General features: G+C 46.5%; 1 protein-coding gene across 2 annotated transcripts in view; it reads right to left on the bottom strand.

Annotated features, from left to right (window-relative positions):
• The window catches only part of PLPP4 (phospholipid phosphatase 4), a 167,818-nt gene that overhangs the window by 83,243 nt on the left and 69,272 nt on the right, over window positions 1–15,303 (bottom strand). The gene's annotated exons all lie outside the window — the stretch shown is intronic.

Below are 15,303 nucleotides of genomic sequence, written 5' to 3'. Positions count from 1 at the left end.
AAGAACATGCACAGGCGGGGGTAGGGGTGATGGGCAGAGCTGATTCCAAGGGCTCTGGCTGGGGCTTTCAGGAGACGGGGTACTGTTGCCAAGACGAGGAGAAGGAGGGGAGTTGGGGGACGGGAGGTGGAGGTCAGCAGTCGTTTCATCTAGGAAACCAGCCAGGTGGCCAACAGTCCCGGTTTGCCCAGGACTCTCATGGGCTTCCCTCATAGCTCAGTTGGTAAAGAATCTGCGGGCAATGCAGGAGACCCCAGTTCGATTCCTTGGTTGGGAAGATCCCCTGGAGAAGAGATAGGATACCCACTCCAGCATTCTGGCCTGGAGAATTCAGTCCACGGGGTCACAAAGAGTCGGACATGACTTACCAACTTTCACTTTCACTCCTGGTTCTAGCACTAGAAGTCCTATATCCCAGGAAAACCCCCAATCTCAGAAAAAACCTAGATGGTGGGTCATCTTGAAGCCATTCCAGCCCTGGGACAGAGTCAGCAGTCAGAGAGTCTTGGCTTCTACCCTAGCTTTGGGGCTTTGTATGATCATTAGTCTGTCTGCCCAGCTACATGGGGAGGGAAGGGAGGGTGGAGTCACTCTCCAGGGCTGTGTCCTCAGAGCCCAGCAGGGTGGGACTCTCAGTGGCTCTCCAGTGACTGCAGAATCTGCTGTCTGTTCCAGACTTTGAACAGCTGTCTCATCAGCCTCCCACTGCATTCCGTCAGGTGTGTATCTGAACGGGACCTAAAATGCAATCTGCCTCTGAGCCTCTACATATATGTCCCTCCCTCTCTCTGTCTTCTCTGTTCCTCTCGGCCCCCCATCTCCCCACAACTGAGGTTTTTCAAGTTGTAAAACTCTGTCCTTCTGTCCATGTATTTATGAAATCTCAAGAAGAAAGTGGTGCTGGCCCCTGACTGTTTCACTCAGCACTCAGCCCAGAACATATCTACTATAGGATCTTATTGCAATGCCCTGAGACTCCTACATTGATGTGTAAGGTAATTTCTGCTAACAGCCCTCCAAGCTTCCTCCAAGACACAAGGGTACATGCCATCTGGGTGCTGGGAAACCTGCTTTCTGCCCGAGCTCCACCATTAAGCTGCTCTGGCCTCAGAACAACCCACTTCTCACTGGGCCTCAATGTCCTCACCTGCAACCTGGGTGCGTGAGTGTGTGCATGCTAAGTCGCTTCAGTCATGAACGACTCTTTGTGACCCCATAGACTACAGCCCACCAGGCTCCTCTGTCCATGGGATTTCCCAGGGAAGAATACTGGAGTGGGTTGCCATTCCCTTCTCCAGGGGATCTTCCCAATCCAGCGACTGAATCCCGTCTCTTACGTCTCCGGCATTGACAGGTGGGTTCTTTATCACTAGTGCCGCTTGGGAAGCCCCCTGAAACATGGGAGGTTGGGTTATGTCAGAGGTAACAAATGAAGAAGGGTTAGAACCTTTGGAGACACCCTACCTCAGACCTATAGCCTTGGTATGGACTGCGCCTGGTATGTGAATTTTAAAATATTCCCCAAGTGATTCTGAAGGGCCCGGCGCTAAACAAGAAAATTCTCCAAGATTCCCAGAACCGTTGTCCACAAGAAGAGGAGACTTAGAAATTTAGCTCTCTACATTAAAAATTCTTCCACCTGCTGAAGGACAGGCACTGGAGTCAGTCTCATCCATGTTCAAATCCCAGCCCCTGCTGTGTGGCTCTTACTGTTCATTAACATCTCTGAGCCTCAGTCCACCCATCTGTAAAATGGGCACACCTTACAGAGTGGAAATAAAACTTAAATGAACGAATATAAAGGACCTAACAGAGCACAAACAGAAACCAGCATTTTGTCACTCTATAATTTCACTCTAGCCTCCAACTGCAAGTTTTTACTAGATAGTTTTCTAGTAAAAAACTGTTTTCTAGACAGTTTCCAGGCTTTTGGGGGGGGGGGAGATGGAGCAGATTTCATTTTGCAACAACCTACTCACTGCACTTGGGTATTTTAGAAACATTTTAAATATAACTAAGTAAAAAGAATTTTATTTGCAAGTTATTTTAAGAATATGTTGGCTTCCCTGGTGGCTCAGATGGAAAAGAATCTGCCTGCAATGTGCGAGACCTGGGTTTGATTCCTGGGCCAGGAAGATCCCCTGGAGGAGGGCATGGCTACCCACTCCAGTATTCTTGCCTGGAGAATTCCAGGGACAGAGGAGCCTGGTGGGCTACAGTCCATGGGGTAACAAAGAGTTAGACACGACGGAGTGACTAACACTTTAAGAATATACTTGTGAAACCTAAGGCTTTCAGAGCACTCCAATTACTCTGGATGCATAACAAATTATCCCAAAACTTAATGTCTTAAACCACTCGTTTTCTTCTGATTCTGATTTTGTGGATCAGGAAACTGAGACGGGTCCAGCAGAACTCACTTCACATGGTCACAGAAGTTAGACATCAGCCGAGGCTGCATCACCTGAAGGCTTGACTAGGCTGGACATCAGGATGGTCCCTTACATGGGTGCTGGCTGTCAACCAGGAGCTCAGCTAGCACCTCCCCCTGGAGTACCGCACACATCTCTCCAGCACGACAGTCTCAGCCTAGTCAGAATTTTTCATGGCTGCTGGCATCCTCTGGAATGCAGGTCTCAGGAGGTCCAGGCAGAAGCTGAATGGCTTTTCTGACCTCGCCTCTGAAGTCCTGTAGCATCACTGGGTGGCAGGAGGTCAGCCCCAATTCAAGACAGGGGAACTGACTCCACCTCTTAGCAGCAGTGTGGCTGAGTCCCATTATAGAAAAGCAGGTAAGATGTGAGATAGGGCTGCAGCCATGTTTCAAATACAATCTGTCACCCATTGGCTGTCATCGTTACAACGGTCTTGCAGCCCCTACTCTCAGAGACCCCAGAACTCTGATCCCCATTTCCTCTGCACACAGCTGGCCCCAGAGCCAAGGAGCTGGCACGCCGCTGAGCACGGTGCTTCCTCTTCTCGTCTGTCGCCCAGGGGACACTATCCTCATGGCGATTTTTTAAAGCCTCGTGCACCCAGCCTTTCACACGACTCCTCACCCCACCCTGAGTGGCTGCAGCCAGAACACATCTGTCAAGGAAACTGTATCCTCTGGGAGCAGCACCAGGAGAGATAGATGACCCTTCTCCCTGCACACCAGCCACTGGCGTCTGCCTCCGAGAATCCAGACAGGGAGGCATTACACAGAGGACAGGGCGTGAGTCTCAAAATGCAGATCGGAGCAGAGGTGGGCACGCGGTGGAATGGAAAGCTCTGGAAACGTGAAAGGGTGCCCCCAAGAGAGGGCCTGCCAGGCCTGGAAACATCCTTCCAGGAACTCTTGGTAAAATGGGTTGGAAAGCAGGAAATGGAAACCTTGCTTCCAGGGGAGGAATTCAGGCATGGGATCCAACTGCCTGCTCAGCAGGGCTCACGACGCACTGAGGACCTCCCCTCGGCCCCCCAGCAGCGTGAATGATCAGGGTTCCCAAACAAGACTGCGCCCAGAGACCTCTTGGGGACTGCTGATACAGCAGGTCCAGGCTTGGCATCTCCAGCAAGCTCCCTGAGGATGCTGATGCTGCTGGTCTATGGACCAAACCTAGGGTCACAAGAGACCAGTGCATCAGCATCACCTCGTCTGCAGCTGTTAAAAATACAGACACTGGACTTCCCTGGTGGCTCGATTGGTAAGGAGTCCGCCTGCCAATGCAGGAGGCATGGGTTTGATCCCTGGTCCGGGAGTATCCTACATGTTGCGGAGCAACTAAGCCCATATGCTACAACTACCGAGCCAGTGCTCGACAGCCTGGGAACTGTAACTACTGAAGCCCACACACCCTAGAGCCGTGCTCTGCAAAAAGAGAAGCCACTGCGATGAGAAGTCCACGTACCCCGCACCGCAACTAGAGAGCAGCCCCTGCTTGTCTCAGCTACAGAAAAGCCCGTGTAGCAACTGACACCCAGCCCAGCCAAAAAGAAATAAATTATATTTTGAAAATGCAGAAACTTGGGCCCCAGCCCAGATCTGCTGACTCAGAATCTTCATTTTTCATAAGATTGCTGTGAGCGCTATTGTGGTACAGACAGAGTTCTTGGGGAAAGCCCATTCTTCCCAACTTCAGCCATTCAAGAACCAAGGGGGCCAGTTTTTCTTGATCTGCTCTCCACCTGCACTGTGACTTTTCTTCAGACTTTGTAAACTACCATGAGTTTATTCTAGAAGAAATCTGTTGTCACTGCTGAGTTATGGGAGTGGCATTCCTTTTATAAATTGCTGGTAAATGTTTAAAAGCAGGCTATTAAATTCTACCCTGATGCTTTTGCCTCTGGGCAGAGGCCGGCCTTCTCTGTGAGGTCAACAAGACCATTCCCCACAAGATGGGAGTATAGAAGGAGAGGAGGCGGGATGCACAAGCCTTCTTCATGATACGGAGTCAGGTGGATCATGTCCACAGATAATGGAAATTCACTTTGTGAAGCCCCTACCATTATCTCCAGCACCACTTGCCCACAGAAGAGGCAGAAAAAAGATGAAAAGCAAAAATGACACCTCAAAAGCACAGCAATCGGAGGCCATTCACTACAGAAGAAATAGCCCCACGGGTCTTAGGACCTCCTGCCAGCATCAGCATAATGACTTGACCATGCTGATAATCCCAGCATACCCCAGGCCAGTATAATGACCGATGTCCTTGCATTTTCAAGAAAACGCTGAAGGAAGAGAAGCAACTCTTTGGCCACTGGGAGGTGTGTAAACCCACTTCACTTACTTTTATTTCCTATAAATATAATGCAGAGAAAAACATCTCAATGCCCAGAAAGGGTCTGACAGACCCACTGATGCAGAGTTCCTCATACTCCAAGGTTTAGAATCAAAACTATCCCCGCTGTGAATGGCATTTCCACATTACCGCAGAGACTCACAAAGAAAGACTCTTGGTGTGACGATCAGTACCCCAATTCTGTGGCTAAATGCCCCACTTATCCATTTTAAATCCAGACAGGCTTAAGAGTGGAGGGGACTTCTAAGACTTCATCAGATTTGATGACCAAAAGTAAACAGAAAGGAAGAGCGAGCACTATGAGAGAAGGATGAATGTAAATCTGACAAGTCAGAAATATCATGCATTAATCATTTCAAAGAAAAAATGTGAGTTAATGAGATACCGTAGGTGTGAAAGAAATGTTTTCTGCATTGGTACTGATCAACTCTGATTCAGCATCCAGGACCAGTCCAGTCTCAAAATAACTGACTTCTCCCCGCATCAAATGCAGTCACTGAATCTCAACTATTATCAAAAACATCATTGCCCCTAACATTCATTTGAAACTAAAATAAAATGACCAAGCTATATAGGTCACCATGTTCTGATGTGAAAACATGAAGTTACTATTATAGGTGGTGGTAGTTGAGTCACTAAGTTGTGTCCAACTCTTGCGACCCACGGACTGTAGCCCGCCAGGCTCCTCTGTCCATAGGATCTTCCAGGCAAGAACACTGGAGTGGGTGGCCATTTCCTTCTCCAGGGATCTTTCTGACCCAGGGATCGAACCCAGGTCTCCTGCACTGCAGGCAGAGTCTTTACCAACTGAGCTACCAGGGAAATAGGAAATGAATAATTTTCTCTCCTGAAAATGAAAACTGTCCAAAGTCAGGTAACTTGCTGTGGGATTTTGATCCAAGACAAGCTCCTTCGAATTGGACAATTATCTTAGTCTATGAGTCTGAGGGAACTCCGGGAGTTGGTGATGGACAGGGAGGTCTGGCGTGCTGCGATTCATGGGGGTCGCAAAGAGTCGGACACGACTGAGCGACTGAACTGAACCGAACCTTCTCTTAATTTCTCCCTGCAAAGTTTGGACAGTGCCACTCATCTTCTTCTTAGTTCTCTGGCGGTACAGAAGAATTTGGAAAACAGACAATAAGAAAATTCAAAGACGTTCTTCTAACGTTTTAGCATCAGTGTTAGTCTCTCAGTCACGTCCGATTCACTGCAACCCCCTGGACTGTGCCCCACCAGGCTCCTCTGCCCATGGAATTCTCTAGGCAAGGATACTGGAGGGGGTAGCCATTCCCTTCTCTAGGGGATCTTCCCGACCCAGGGATCAAACCCGCGTCTCCTGCATCGTAGGCAGATTCTTTACCATCTGAACCGTGAGTCTATGCATAGCATAGATGCTTTAATCCTCCTTAGACCAGATCTTATCTACATATCTCATACACACACCACAACCACAACCACACACACACACCCCAAAACAGAACTTAAGTGAGCAGAAGCAAGCAGGTTTCTAAGATACAGGAAGACCTTACCAAAACTAACTGAAATGGAAAAGAGGCAGAAGGAGATTGGATGTTGGTTGACACAGTGAAGAGCAGGCAGAAAGCTAAAGGAGAAACAAAGCCAAGCAGACAAAACATCCTAGTGTTTGCCGTGTCCCCTCAGGTAGGTGACCAGTCACTGTTTCTCACCAAATCACAGACACGTGGCCGGTCAGCCTTCTGTGGTCCCCTGAACCACCCAGGAGAAGAGGATGCAATTCCAGTGTCACACACTGTACCATGAGGGTCTCTCCAGGAAAATAAAAACATTTTTAAAAATTTATTTATTTTAATTGGAGGCTAATTACTTTATAATATTGTAGTGGTTCATTAGCAGACGAATGGATAAGAAAGCTGTGGTACATATACACAATGGAATATTACTCAGCCATTAAAAAGAATACATTTGAATTAGTTCTAATGAGGTGGATGAAACATTTTTATGTTTTAATAAAAAAATATTAGCAGCAAATAAAAACATCGCCTTGCCCATCAGAGGATCCCCAAACCAGGGCCAGCTAGGGTAGCATTTACAGTATGACAGACACATACGCTCACACACGCTCACAAACACACATACACAGGCACAGACACATTCTCTCCTGGTGGCCAGTCCTGCTTTCATAGCTCACCTGCCCTTAAGCAGCCTAGGATATAGTCTGCTTACACAGGAAGGGGTACAGCAGGAGACAATCAACTTCCGCCTTTGCCTGCTGTTTATTCATTCAACAAACATTTACTGAGTGTCTGTGATGTACCAGATACCGCCCTATGAACCCTGGAGTATGAAGCACATATGATCACACTCTTGTGGAGACTACAGTCAAGGGATGCTAAGCTCCACCTGACTGGGGAATGAGATGTCAAGGCCTTTAGTTACAGGTGTTAGAACTCTGACCACACAAAATCTCACCACCCCAGGGTGTGAATCTATTACTGTCCACTTGCTGAATGTGGCAAGAGATTAAGCCCAAAGCTGGGAACCCAGAGAGATGGCCAATCTTGATATCACAGTAGCAGGAGCAACAAGTCCTTGAACAAGGGACTAAGAGGCTACTGTCCTCTGGGCCTTATCTGACTCAAAGTTAAGTTCTCAAAGCCCCAGGATCTCCCTATAATCTTCTAAGAGATTCCATAGATTTGTCAATGACATTAAAACTCATGTTCCTTAATACGCTTTTTTCAAGATGTTAACATTTCTGCCACATACTAGACTCAGAGGTCGACATCTTTTCCCCCAAACATAAATAACACAAGATTATATAGAAATATGAACTTAGACCATTAAACTTGGTTCAAATCACTGATTTGGCATTTGCCAGCTGGGTGACTTGAAAAAAGTCACTCAACCTCTCTGAGATTTCAGATCTCCTTCCTCGCTTCACAGGATGGCCAGGACAGGGCAGTAATAATACTGCTGTCGTTAGCAAGAAGAGAACCTTTGATGCCTGGGGCACCAAAGGGCTCAGTCAAAGCTGATGTGATTGACTGCTGTTCTAGAAATGTGGACATGAATGATGCTGATGACTGACATGACCACTGGGTCTAAGAAGACTTCCCCTCCCCATTTCTGCCCCACCCGGGACAGTGAGGTTTCATGTTGTGGGAAGGAGGTTAGACAGGACAGATGAATGCCAGCAACTACCTGCCACATCCTTCAGCCATTCTTTGAGCAAACAATGGCCCAGAAAGTCACTTATGAACCTTGCAAGATTCGAAGGAGGAAAAAACAAGACACAGGATAAAGCTTTCCAGGCGAGAGCAGAAAGCAGATCATGTTTCTTAATTGCACTATTGACTTTTCCTCTCTAGTGAGCCTCGCTCAGGCAAGAGGGAAAACACTTACAAATGGTCAGCAGAACAGGCAGGCAGCCCCACTGGCAGGGAGGAAGTGTTTCAGATTTTCCATTAGTCCTGGGGACAGGCCTTTGAGAGAACATATTGATGGATTATCTCCTTGAGGTGGTAAACCAGAGACCTGCCACCAGACAGGCTTTATCCTGGGTGGGGGAGCTTGGCCATCCCCATGACAAGTCTAACAAGTATAATAATAGTAACTAGTTATCACATTCAGAGCTGTCTTGTACCAACTGCTTTATTTGGTGCTTTCCAACATTATTTTGTTTAACCTTCATAAGAAGCCTATGAGGTGGAAATGACTGTTATTCCCATTTTAGAGATGAGAGCACTAGGGTTATGAGACATAGGATGTCTTGCCTAAATCTGCACGGTTCTATCTGTGCTGTCCACTGATGGAAGTCTACTCTTCCATGTCCTCCTTGGCACATATTCTGGAATTCTAAAGAGATCAAGGAACATGCACACGTGCACACATGCACGCCCGCGCGCACACAATTCCCATCAATGTAACAGCATCTGCAATTATTTTAATAAGAGATAAAATTTTCCACAATTAGAAATACAGCCTCACTCGTGGGAAACGCAGGATGTCAATCTCAATTCTCACTCAGCGCGAACAACCAAGATCAAATCCTTGTAAGGAGCGATTTGCTGTTTGTTGTGAAAGAGGGAAAGAAAGAGTGACACACCGGGAAGGAGGTAGAAAGAGCAATGGAAGAAGTTGCTTCCACTGCCCTCCTCCCTGCCCTTCAGAAAAGCACGTTCCCTCGCAGCAGCTGACTTCATCAAAGCTACCTGCCCTTCGCCCAGATGGAGAAGAATTGCGTCCAGGAGACCAGACATGGACCAGGCAAGAAACAGCTCCTGGAGTCACCACCACCCTCTCGCGATGGTCCCCCTTGCTCCGTAATGAGCTCTAGATAAATGGAGACCCCGGGGCTTCAGCAAGTGTAAAGGCAGAGCCTGGATTCATGCCCTCCTTTCTCCACTCTAGATCTCATGTCCTTTCCAATCAAGTGGACACAGACTCCGGAGGGCAGCCTGGGTGAGCGTTTCAACCACCCCCTCCAGCTGCGGGAACTTGGTCAAGGCATTTCACCTCCCGGGTCTCAGTTCCCTCATCTATAAAGTGGTGATGGTGGCAGCACCTACCTCAGAGGGTTGGTATGACTGGTGAGGTCATACCGTAAGATGGACTGCTGACAGGGGGCGGGGTGTGGTGCCTGCGTGGAGAGAGTGTACTGTAGGTGTATACTGTACTGCAGCGAAAAGCCAAAAACTAACGTCCAATGTCACATCCTCCCTTGACATCTGAAACCACAAAGGCTTCTCATGTCCTAACCACAAGTTCCCCTTGCACTCAGCTCCTTCAACCAAACAACCCCCCTTATCAAGGAGACCAGGTATAGTATCTGCCCATCCCCCAAAAGCAGGTTTCAGTCCCACGGACTGAAATGCCAGCCCATGGACTTATTCACAAGTCAATCACATCCTCCTGTGGGAACCAGGGGGCCCCGGAGCCCCTTGATAGTATAAAGTCTGCCTCCCATTGCCCATGGTTTGCCGTGCCCCTGGGCGGCCTGTGTGACGTTCAGCGTCCTGCTTCCCTGGGCTGTGAGTCTGTTACTAATAAACTGCTTCAGTCTCATCTGTCCAGTGTTGGCAGTCATGAACGGTCGGGATCCCTGTAACTCCAGGGCAGGAATCCCTCCCTGACCAGAAAAACAGGAGGTGACTAAAAGATGCACTCCTCCACTATGCTCTCCTAAATTATGACGGGATGGGATGGGGTGAATGGTGCTGTGCTTAGCTGCTCAGTCATGTCTGACCCTTTGTGATCCCATGGACAGAGGAGCCTGGCAGAGCTCCTGTAGTCCGCCAGGCTCCACTGTCCATAGGGATTCTCCAGGCAAGAATAGTGGAGAGGGTTGCCATGCCCTCCTCCAGGAGATCCTCCCATCCCAGAGATCAAACCCAGGTCTCCCGCATTGTAGGTGGATTCTTTACCATCTGAGCCACCAGGGAAACCCAAGAATACTGGAGTGGATAGCCTACCCCTTCTCCAGGGGATCTTCGATTCCCAGGAATTGAACTGGGGTCTCCTGTATTGCAAGTGAATTCGTTACCAGCTGAGCTACCAGAAAAGCCCAGAGGTGAGTGCTGGGACAGTGGAAATACATGGGTCAAGTCTAGAGGTGTTCTCATCCATCGAGAGCCCAGGAAGGAAGACAGAGGATGAGGAACAGGATGCACGGAAAAGGCAAAGCCACGGACTCAGAGATTCTCTGCTCACACTGACTCTTCTTCAGCTTTTTTTTTTAAATGGCACTAACCTGCACACCCAACCTGTGGTCACCAATGCTAGGACCACAGACCCCTGCAGATCTCTGACACATGGTTATGGCATGGAATCCCCATGAAGCATTCTTCCAAATGTGTATGCTGCTGCTGCTGCTAAGTCACTTCAGTCGTGTCCGACTCTGTGTGACCCCATAGACAGGAGCCCACCAGGCCCCCACCCCATCCCTGGGATTCTCCAGGCAAGAACACTGGAGTGGGTTGCCATTTCCTTCTCTAATGCATGAAAGTGAAAAGTGAAAGTGAAGTCGCTCAGTCGTGTCCGACTCTTCATGACCCCATGGACTGCAGCCTATCAGGCTTCTCCGTCCATGGGATTTTCCCAGGCAAGAGTACTGGAGTGGGGTGAATTGGCCTTCTCCGCCAAATGTGAATACTCTGAACCTAATCAGGATTTTGGACTCAACTTCCAGCTTGTCAAAATACAGGGGCAGAGGAACAGACAAATCCAGTAATAAAGTTGCAATATTCCACATTACAAGAATCTGAAGACATAAGACTACCAAATGTAACCATTGTGCACTGACTGGATCTTGGGTCAAAAAGAAATTTAGGTTTTTTTTAACTATTAAAAAGAAACTTTGAGGATGACTCAGGAAATTCTGGAACTAGAGAATGAGCTGGATATGAGATGACTGTAAGGAAATATTATAATTTCCTTCAATAGAGAAGAAATGTAGAAGAATATTTTTGGGGAAGAAGCTTAAACATTTAGGGTGTTTAGGATCATGATATGTCAGCAGCTTGCTTTCAGATCAGAAAAGTTTATAAATAAACACATAAATACAGAGATAAAGCAAATATGATAAAAAAAAAAACCAAACTGCTTGATCTAGGTGGAGTATATGGTGAATCATTTTGGCTCTTTCCATTTTTCGGAATACTTGACATTTTCTGGATGAACACTGGCACAGTGGAGTCCCAGTGCAGGACCCCGAGTGGGGGAAACAGCATAGAAGGTAGTATTACCATGAAAGTGCAACGGCAGTATCCAGAGCTGTGGAGCGAAAACCTATTTTCTACCCTTTCCACTTTTTAGCTATGACCTTGGGCTAGTGACATCTCCTCTCTGAGCCTTGCTGTCTCCTCTGGGAGTGGAGAAAACCATACCTCCTGCCTGGAGGGCCATGATGAGGAATGGATGCGTGGACTTGGCATGGACTCAGCATAAGACCAAGCTGTTCTCTGCTCAGTTGTCATCTCCCCCCAGAAGTCATTTCGAACAGTAGAGGCATATTCAAAACCACTTCTGCTTCAGAGGAAAAGCAGAACACATTCAGACACACCCGCGATGGAGCACAGGCATAAATGGAACCTTGTTTTGCAGAAGCATAATGTTCAGAAACCATATGGATCACCCCAGAAGTCCAAACATTCAGAGCAATTATTTTCAAACATTTCTACAGAGGGTGCCTTCCCTTTGGAAGGAGGCAACAGAAGACAGAAAATGCTTTCATTGCCTGCACCTAAACAGAAAATCCTGGCCTCCATAAACTCAAGATGAAAAAAGTAACACACCCAGTCCATTCAGAGCTTCATGACCTGGGGCAAACTGCTATACTCCCTTCCACATCCGTAAAATGGGTAGAACACCCTGCTGGACATAGTGAGAATCTGGGATCGTCATCAGGGCCCACAGGAAGCACTCAATAACTATCAAGGACACACTAATCACTGAAAAATTCTAAATTAAAAAATCATTCCTAAAATATCTGCACACTAAGTAACCATGTGTGGACCTTATTTGGATCCTGACACGAAGAAATTAATGTTAATATTATTGGGTGTTACAAATGGTATTGTGGCTTGTGGGGGAGTAGGCAATTAGAGGGGTTGTTTTTGTTTTCATTCTCACTGGTTAAAGTTACCTTTTGAAGTATTTAGACGTGATGTCATGCAATATTTGCAATTTGCTCTAAAATACTTGACAAAAAGACTAAACAAGGAGGACAGTAGCGGGAAACAATAAGTAAAAGTGCTGATAACTGGAGGCAAGTGTTGTAAAATTCCACAAGAAAAGGGGTTTTGTTTTCAGTTTTTCTTAATGATTTCATTCACTGGCTATAAAGACACTTAACAAAATTAAGTATCTTATCAGCCAAAGCAGCTGATACCCTTGGAAAGCATTATTAGCTTCGACTGGATTTCAGTAAAGCGTGACAATGGGAAGGATAATGAAAAAAATCAGAAAGACAGAAAAATGAAAAGAGGTCATCAGGTCATTTACAAAATGAACAGCTTTCAAAAACTCACACACTTGGACCTACCTGGAACCCTCAGGTTAAAGGTGTCCAGAGTCTGGGGTGATGAGAAGCTCTCTCCCTGGCTCAGATGCTGCCTTGGCAAGTAGGTGCCTAATAAGCAGAGTAATGAGGAGCCTGTGGAAGTGAGCCCTGCGGTAGCCAGTGACTAGGGGCAGAGCCAGGCCACTAAACTTGGGACTCGGGGAAACCTGGCTGCCAGGACCCCACCCCAGCACAGGGCCCTACTCTCCCAACAGCACCAGCAACACTTGAGCCCTCTAGGACTAAACATTCTCTGGGTCAGACATACCTCCCAGTGGAAAATGATGTTTGGCAGAAAACACTGTGCTGGATCTAAACCAGAAGCAAACAAAAGCTACTCCAACAACAATAAAAAACAAATTAGTAAGTGAAGAGGGATAAAAGTGTACATTTCTTTGCTAAGAGACCTCAGTCTCCAATTAATCTTTGACACTGCAACATCCAGTGAACTGTTCATTCCTAGATTAATTAGGAGTCTTTAGGCACTTACCAGAGCTTAAAACACTCTGGAACATTCTATATACCCATCCCCAGACCAGGTCACAGTAAGATCCTGGGACTCATCACTGAGCAAAGAACTGGGGCAGAAGAAATGCCCCTCAACACTCAGGGCAAAACACAGTGAAGACAGTGATTAATTTGAAGACAGGTTTCTGAACTATAATTTTAATTAACTACACAAACCAGAGAGCTCTTATTCCTAAACAGGAGACTGTGACATGTCTTTGCGATCTTTTTCCCCCCTTAGAACCTCATCTGATTTTCCCTGGTGTCAGCAGTGGCAAAGGACAGTACTAGGCCTTTCTTACCCCAGTCCTTTGCAGAAATCTGTCAAGTTTTCACCTGGACTAAGCCCCTGACCTTTCTCTCCATGACCTATTTTCCCCAGGGGAGGTACCAGGTCATGTTCTCCTAAAATGATCTTCAGTGGGGCTGGCAGGTGAGGGGAGGCTGATGCATGAGATGGAGAGGCCACCAATCTAAAGGCTCAGGGTTGAGGACAGGCGTGATCAGGTGAGCGGCTGAGAGCAGGGCCCGGGTCAGAACTGAGAGCAGAAATAGCTAGGTCTATGGCGTTTAAGCAGATCAGTCCTTATTTTTGCCCCCAAAGTTTGTTGCTGATGGTGAGCATCACTAAATGTTTTCGTGGGCATGTACCTTGCAAACGCCGAGCTCCCCAGCACAAAGCCACATTGAAACACAGGCCTGTGGATGTGGGCTTGACCTTGGATGACTGGAGACACCCCTATGCTGGTGTCTGTGGCCCCAACAATGGTCAGTGTCTAAATCAAGAACCAAGCCATGGTTTCCATTTGGTATGACAGGGCACTGTGGCTGGGATGAATCTGTTGATTGAAATCTTCCTAAGAAAAGGATGAAGATAATCAGGTCGTCATCACTGCTGCAAAGATACAGCAGCACGAGGCAGAATGTAAGGACCACAGTGGAACAGCAGCTCTAAGAGGCACCCAGGATTCCTGTCTATATTTAATGAGAACTGCATTCACAGATCTTAGACAGCACCTGGTATGTAGTAGATGCCCCCAAAATATTGGTTTAGTACAGAAAACCTTCAACAAAACAAAAAGACAACCTACTGAATGAGAGAAAATATTTGCAAATGATATGAACAGTAGGAGGCTAATATCCAAAATATACAATAGCTCATACAACTCAATATAAAAAAAATGACTAAAAATGGTTATAAGATCTGAGTAGATATTTTTGCAAAGAAGATAGACCAACAGGAGATGGTCAAAAGGCATATGAAAAGATACTCAAAATCGCTAATCATCAGAGAAATGAGAATCAAAACCACAATGAGATATAACCGTAAACCTTTCAGAAAGGCTATCATCAAAAAGTCTACAAATAACAAACCTTGGCAAGGATGTGCAGAAAAGGTAGCCCTAGTATACTGTTGGTAGGACTGTGAATTGGTGAAGCCACTATGGAAAACAGGATGGAGCATCCTCAAAAAAAAAAAAAAACCCACAAAACAAAACAAAAAAAAATTAAAAAACAGAACTACCATATGACCCAGCAGTTCCACATCTGAATAACATCCAGAGAAAATGAAAGCAATCACTCAAAAAGATACATGAACCCCAATGTTCAGCTTTATTTACAATAGCCAAGATGTGGAAGCAACCTAAGTGTCCATCAACAAATGAGTAGGTAAAGAGGATGTGTACCACAATGGAATATTACTTGGCCATCAAAAAGAATGTACTCTTGCCATTTGCAACAATGCGGTTGGACCTAGAGGGCATTATGCTTAGTAAAACAAGTCAAACAGAGAAAGACAAATATTGTATGTTATCACTTATATGTGGAATCTAAAAAGGAAAACAAAAGAATATATATAACAAAACAGAAAGAAGCTGACAGATACAGAGAACAAACTAGTGGTTACCAATGGGAAGATGGAAGTGGGAGGGGCAGAATGGGGTAGAGGATTAAGAGGCACAAACT

The sequence above is a fragment of the Moschus berezovskii genome, chromosome 12 (assembly GCF_049115385.1).
Source record: "Moschus berezovskii isolate FMDL1 chromosome 12, NW_MosBer_1.0, whole genome shotgun sequence".
Lineage (NCBI taxonomy): Eukaryota > Metazoa > Chordata > Mammalia > Artiodactyla > Moschidae > Moschus > Moschus berezovskii.
Note: the sequence above shows the minus strand (reverse complement) of the source record. Positions and strands in the feature narration are given on the sequence as shown.